This window comes from Myodes glareolus, chromosome 26 (genome assembly GCF_982192425.1).
Source record: "Myodes glareolus chromosome 26, mMyoGla1.1, whole genome shotgun sequence".
Taxonomy (NCBI): Eukaryota; Metazoa; Chordata; class Mammalia; order Rodentia; family Cricetidae; genus Myodes; species Myodes glareolus.
In genome coordinates, this window is record NC_142051.1 from 3,298,300 (window position 1) to 3,305,895 (window position 7,596).

General features: G+C 40.1%; 1 long non-coding RNA gene across 1 annotated transcript; it reads left to right on the forward strand.

The window, feature by feature from the left end:
* Positions 1-2,969: 2,969 nt before the first annotated feature.
* On the forward strand, positions 2,970-6,577 carry LOC146889839 (uncharacterized). The gene is made up of 3 exons (XR_014999667.2): positions 2,970-3,191; positions 5,725-5,844; positions 6,253-6,577. It is a non-coding gene; the product is annotated as an uncharacterized LOC146889839 (long non-coding RNA).
* The last annotated feature ends 1,019 nt before the right edge of the window (positions 6,578-7,596 follow it).

Below are 7,596 nucleotides of genomic sequence, written 5' to 3' on the forward strand. Positions count from 1 at the left end.
TGCTGGTGGTGGTGGTGGTGATGCTGCTGGTGGTGGTGGTGGTGGTGGTGGTGGTGATGGTGGTGGTGGTGGTGGTGATAGTGATGATGATGGTGGTGGTGATGGTGGTAGTGGTGGTGGTGGTGGTGGTGATGATGGTGGTGGTGGTGGTGGTGGTGATGGTGGTGGTGGTGGTGGTGATGGTGGTGATGGTGGTGGTGGTGGTGATGGTGGTGGTGGTGGTGGTGGTGGTGGTGATGATGGTGGTGGTGATAGTGGTGGTGGTGGTGATGGTGGTGGTGGTTGTGGTGATGATGGTGGTGGTGATAGTGGTGGTGGTGGTGATGGTGGTGGTGATGATGGTGGTGGTGGTGATGGTGGTGGTGTGGTGGTGATAGTGATGATGATGGTGGTAATAGTGATGATGATGGTGGTGGTGGTGATGGTGGTGGTGGTGGTGGTGATGGTGATGGTGATTATGGTGGTGATGGTTGTGATTGTGATGATGGTGATGATGATGATAATGAAGGTGGTGGTAATGTGTTTCCACTTTGGAAATTCTTGAAGTCAGTTTGCAAATAAAAGAACAGCCTTCATAACATGCCCATGAACCCAAAGTAAAAGTTGATGAAACAATGGAACATGAAGTGATAAACAGATGCATAGCATCAAATATTGAAAATAAAGGAGTTTGTTCTGATGACAGTAATCTTTAGCTTAGTCTGAAGGTACAATGTGGCAGAAATGGGTATTTTAGGAATTGTTCAGAAACACTTTTACCAAGCAACCTCACTGAAACCATAAAAGATGTTGTGGTTTCTTCGAAAGGGTTTGTACAATCTTTTATTGGAATGGAATGTGTCTGTGCAAATATTTCTTATGAAGAGAGCAGTATCTTTGTGGCACTAAGAACAATGGCTCCAAATCGAAAAATCAATAAGAAACTTTTATGAGAATTTCAAGTAATGAAAATGACTTTATTTCTAGAAATAAGAACAAAATTGGGGATCAAGGAAGTCACTGTAAAGAACAAGGCATGGGATTCAAGCCAGCATTATGATACGGATGCAGGAGAACTCTATAGAGCCCTCCAAGGACTCTATAGAGCACCGTCCACAGAGTCATCAGTGTTTGTTTCCTCAGGAACAGCTAAGCTACACATGACCACCTTATCCAAGGTCACCACCTATGTGGAACTCACATCTAGTGACTGACAAAAGCAGCTGTGGAAATTGGTCACGTTTTTCTTAGTCGGGCAAGCAAAGGCTGTGGTGAAGCTGTATCCCAGCCCAGAGTTCATCTGTTCTTGTTCAGATCTACTCTCTTTCTTTGGTTCTATATATGCATATATGGATCCAAGAGGGTGTCCTAATAGATATTCAGCACAGTAACTCAGTTTCAGAGTCTGAGCTACAACAATGGGGTGCTTGAGGTCAGGCCCTGGAAACTTCAGCTTCTAATGATGATATCTTGGTTAAAGAAAATATGTTTTCCACACCATTCTGTGTATGTGTGTGTGTGTCCAAGGTAATGTGCCAATTAAGACTATGCATCACCGTGACTGAACCATCTCTGGCTGTGTCTCTTGGGGGTAGAGGTTGTTTCTAGATGAGATTGATATATGATTTCTAGGTCTCCTTAGCATGTGGAGGGGATAAGGAAGGGGGATGTCATGCAACCAGACAAAAGTCTATGTAGAAACAAAATGATGTTGATCCTCCTGAAAGGAGGGTGCAATTGTCTGCCAGCCTGAGTGTGAATTGGGGGATTGGCTTTCTTCCTGACTTTGGACTTGAAACATTTCTTCCAAGGTCTCAAACCTAATCAGGACCTTGAACAGCCTTGAACTGTGAGTTCCTCTGGCTCTCAAATCTTTAGATTGGGCTTAAGCAGTTGGCTTTCCAGTGTCTCCAGACTCCTAAGTAACCCTGCAGAACCTGGAGCCAGAGACATATAAATCTCCACTGTCATAGGATGCTGGGGGAGCTCCTTCCACTCCTTCAGCCAATCGCCACTGAGTTGCCAGCCCATTGGGGCGTGGTCTCTCTCTCTTTAAAAAAAGCAGCGGTTGTCCTCCTCTCCCTCTCTGGCTTCCGGCTCCACTTCCGGCTTCTAGACTCCTTTCCTGTTTGCGGGGAGGGGCTGTTGTCTGGAACGGTAATCTGTAAGTTTTTTCCCCTTTGAATAAATAACCATTCTATTAATCATAATTCCAAATTGGTGTGGTATTGTCTATGACTTACACCTTCAATTGGAAATTATTCTTCGTATTTTAAAAAGCCTATCAAATACACACAGAGAGATACCCCACACTACTGACTCTACTTTTGTTTCGGAAATCCTGCTCTACAGAATATAATAACCTTAGAGAACCTTGGAAGAGGGGCCTTATAAAGCAGGTGGAAAAGAGAAGTCACAACCCAGAGATTCCTGAACAGCTCTGTAATCAGCAACAGAAAGCTCATAGTGCAGGACCAAGCTTGTGAATCACTCGCCAAGGCTCTGAACAGGCTTCTCCTTTTCATGTGTATGTGAGCCTTGATAGATAAGCCTCCTGTCAAGGTTAAAGAGGCAGCTTCTTCAACACGGCTTGTCTGTGCACTGTGTTCGCTCACCTGCATGCCACGCCTGTTAGCTTGCTAAGTTGCTGATAAGTCTTCCCAATCAGGAAAGACCCCTCCCATCAGTACTTGATTGTGAGGGCAGTACCCTCTTATTCTACTTCATCGGTTTCTCCCTTAAAAAATGTCACCTCATTCCCACAGGATTCGTGCCTCAGTTGCTCCAAAGGCTAATTAGAAAGCTTTCTCCAGAGATACCCCGGTTGAGACACTAGAGTTACAAGCTTTGTCCTGTCGTAGGAAATAAAATTCATATACTGTTCTATGAAACCCCAAATAAGGAAAATCGGAATAAATAAAGTGTGTGTTTGTTCCTCTCGTAGTGGCTCACCTGGATCCTTTTGAGTTAGAGCACGCAAGCAATGACAAGCTGACCGTTCACAGAAATGGTTCTACGATTAGAGATGATGTCACAGAGCAACAGCGAGAAGAGGAAAAAAGGACCTTTTCTCTCTGAAGGTCCCATTACATCCTGTGTGCGCCTCACACACACCACCCTATGTTACAGCGTTCTCAGAAGAAAACTGCGGCTGACAGGGAAAACAGGAAGTGATGGAAGAACCGAGAGGGAAATCCTTCTCCTTTTACCGAGTAAGTGAAACAGATGGAGAAAGGATTTCTAAAGAGAATTTCTCAATTTGAAATTTTTATTTAGATCCTTTGTTCCTGTGAATCCTAGATCCTCTTGTGACTGCTCTCGCCATTGATGGAGAAATGAATAACCATCTCAGCCCTTGTTTATATTTGTGGTGGTGACAATGACAGCAAATAGCAAATCATTTTTATGGGAGGATTTGTGTGTGTGTGTCAGGCATTTTTCTAACTGAATAAGAAAACGTGGCCTTCCTTACATTTGCTTACACAGTAGAGCTCCTGCCAATGCTTTTCCGGTGCTTAACTTGGGATGGTGGATAGAGTAAGCAGCTGGGCTGATTTGTTTGCTTGTCTGTGTTTATCTGTCTTCAGTTTGACCGACTCCCCTGGGATTCTGTCAGGGATTGAATGTGAACTATCTCTGCAGGCTCATGTGTAAACACTTGACCTTCAGCTGGTGGTGTTGTGTGGGGAGGTAGCAGAGCCATGAGGAGGGGAAGCTCAGCCAGAGGAAAGGAGTTGTGGGAATGTATGTCTTATTAAGGTTGAGGGTTCTGCTTGTTTTTGATTTTTTTTGTTTTTAATTTTTTGAATTAAAGTATGAGTACTGTTTTATGTGACATTTCCCTGTGTAGTTTGTTCTTGTTCATCCTCTCTTCCCATTCCCTCCCTCATCTCTTTGTCCCCTGCCTATTAGTCTCTTTCATCCTCTTTATATCTTTCTTCTCCTTTCACGCCACATGTATCCCATCTCCATAAAATTTCCTGCCCCCAATAGTGCTTTTTCTAGCATCATGATCTATCCCCATTTACTCAGTATATGTATATACGTATAATTATACACATAAATACACAATTATAATATACATATATACATATATTCCTGCCACATTGCTGAAGTTCATCAGTCATGACTCCTCACTGCCAAACTGTCCATTACAACTTTAGTACATCCTTCTCCTCATTGGATGCTTTGGTTAGCTGATTTGACCCAATGATGAGAGAAGTAACTAATTAAGGAGCCTTCAGATAGAACTGGTGGGTTGGGGTAATAGGGTAAAGGGCCATACTATTATGCCTATCTTTTAGGGCATCTACTGGAGCATAACACTATTATTACTCAGGAAAGTCTAGGCAGTGGGTTAGATATGCCTGTACCTCTGGGGGGAGCTTCTGATCTGCTGGTTGCCTCAGTTCAATTCAAGGAACAATTATCTGTACTTGTGGATGGAGACATCATGAACAGAAAGAAGACACAGACAACATACTTTGCTCTGAAGAGACTTGTAGTATGTTTTGAGACACCTCACAGACAGGACAGTGTGTGGTCCCAGTTAGGATGTCCTTAAACATCCTCATCTTCTGGGCATTCTGGGAAAGGGGATGGCACTTTACACTGATGGGAGAAGGAGAGATCACAGTGACGAAAAGGCTGGTTGCAAACCAAGGATGGTGAGTGGAAGGATGATATTTTTGTATGCCTGAGCAGGGGAAGCTGTTTGCAGGAGTCCTGTGTATTCCAACCTAGAATTTACCCTCTCTGTGAGACCTCAAAACTATCCTAGAAAACTTCAAAGGCATCATATCTTGTAATCCCAATACTTGGAAAGGCAAGGCAAGGGGATTGTGAATCTGAGACTAGCCTCAGAATTTCATAAAAACATCATGTTAATAGCAAAGGTTTAAAAAAAAGTTTTCTATTACATGGCAACAATCTAAGGAGATTTTTTTTTATAAAGCTGTCCTACTTGCTCTTTCTATAACCAAACACCGCTACGTGCAAGGAATAACCCAAAGGGTACTCAAAGGAATGAAACTTGGCAGATGGATGTTTTCTACTTTACAGAATTCAAAACATTAACATATGTACACCATACCATTGACACTTATTCAGGTTTTCAACGGGCAACTACCTTGAGCTCAGAATAGGTGGTTTTGTAATCACACATTTATTAGTTATGGCCATCATGGGTATAACTGCACAAATAAAGACAGTTGATGTTCCAGTATGTGTCTCTAAGAAAATAAAACAGGTTTTTTGTTCATTTTAATATAACACATATTACAGGTATACCACACAATTCTACAGGTCAGGCAGTTATAGAAAGATCAAATTTACCTATAAAGGATATATTAAACAAACAGAGAAGGATGAAAAATACCCCCAAAATAGATTATATGATACTTTATTAACCTTGAATTTTCATAATGCTAATGATAAAGGAACAATAGCAGCAGAGAGACATTGGATAATAGAAAAGACTTCTAAATTAAATCAGCCAGTGTGTTTCAAGGATTGTTGACCTCAGAATGGAAACTAGGAGATGTGCTATGTTGGGAAAGGGGTTTTTCTCTTGTTTCCACAGGAGACGAAAAGCTATGGATGCCATCAAAATGAGTAAAGATTTGATTTGAAAAGGAGAAACCTCTCGAAGAAGAGAAACGACAGCTCATCTACAGAGGTGACAATTATACAGGTGGTAAGAAACCTCATAAGGGTTGGGACATGATTCTGTTCTTGTCTTTGCAGGAAAATACTTCAAAAAGTCAAGATACCCTGCACATTTGGATGCCTAAAGAAAAAAAGATAACTATCCAGAAACTACCAAATAAAGAGGAATATGACTTATGAGGACAAGTCATCTGCAAGGTAAAATTACACTCCCTTTATATATATATATATATATATATATATATATATATATATATATATATATATATATATGTATATATATATATATGTGTGTGTGTGTGTGTGTGTGTGTGTGTGTGTGTATATATACTTTCCAGTAGAATTATAAACTCAGACCTGGCATTGAAGTTAGACAATGGCTATCCATGTCTAAATCCAAACATATTATTAAAAGAAAAATTCAGAGTTTCTGTCTAACATCAAAAGCCATCTGGTATGGAACAGAAAAAAGAAAGATTTTAGGAAAAATTTTGCCTTTTTCCAAACTTATTTTGTCTATATCATATCTTTTGTTGAATATATGTCTATGTAAATGTTTTAGTTTTCCACAGTGAACAATAGATTTTCCTGCACTGATCTTTGAAGTTTCCAGGAAGAAGATTGGGCCCCACAACAATGACTCCACCTGGTTGATATGACATCATGATGCTGATGACACTACTATCAGACCAGTTTTGGTACCAGCTGCTTAAGATGGTTCCAACTTGTTTAGCTGAAATGGTCCACCTTCTTACAATGCTCTGGCCAGAACTCTGTTGACAGAGGTTTTCTATCCTGCTCAGTCCCTCAGCCATTCAGACCCGAAGAAACACACAGAAGTCTACATTAATCATAAACTGATTGGCTTATTAGCTAGGCTTCTTATTAACTCTTACATTCTACATTAACCCATAATTCTTGTCTGTGTCAGCCACATGGCTTGGTACCTTTTGTCAGTGAGACATTCTCATCCTGCTTCCTCTGCATCTGGGTGATGACTACAGACTGAGCCTTCCCTCTTTCTAGAATTCTCCTGTCCTGGCCACCCTACCTACACTTCCTGCCTGGCTACTGGCCAATCAGCATTTTATTAAACCAGTACAACTGACAAACCTTACAGAGTATAAGATCATTGTCCCACAGCAGAACTCCAAATAAGAACTTCAGAAAAACCATATCAACTACTCAGAGACTGTTTGCTATTATACCAGACAGTAATCTTAAAACTTAACCATCATTTTAGTTTTACAGGATCCCATAAAAAAAATGTAACCCCTATGACAGCTGGAGGAATTTTAGAAGATGACAGCCATTCTCCCAACAAAGTCTGTCCTTGGGGTTAGGGACACCATTTAAGGGTTGATTTTTACTGGGATATGGTTGGGGGTTGGGGTAGAAATCATATAGCCTCAGAGATCTCTTTAAAAAAGGGAAATTGAATAGGATAATAAGCAGATTAGTGTAATCTTACTCACACTAATAATAATAGTGAATAATAGAGTGAATAATTGTGAGATATTATTTATAGATAATTTACATTGATATAGATTCTTATATATTGATACAAATTCCACTTGTATTTGTGATATTAAATATGCTCCTATTTCTGCTTATAATATTTCTACACCTATGCAAACTTATTTTGTCAGATTGTATGCATGCTTGTTTCTACCTCTGTTTAAGACATTTCATATATTGATACAATTTTAGTATATATTGACCATATTGCATTAAACATTTCTACCTTTGATCAAGATACTTCTACTTTGTTTACATTTTGAGATCATTATCCTTATTTGCTGCAAGGTTGTTTAAAGATTGTTTGATATTCTAATATAAAGTCTTAGTCTTTAAATTATACAGATATTAAGTATTATAGGTCAATAGTCATCCATGTTTGTCATACTTATAGTTAAACTCATCAGATTCTTTAGATACATAGAGATTGCA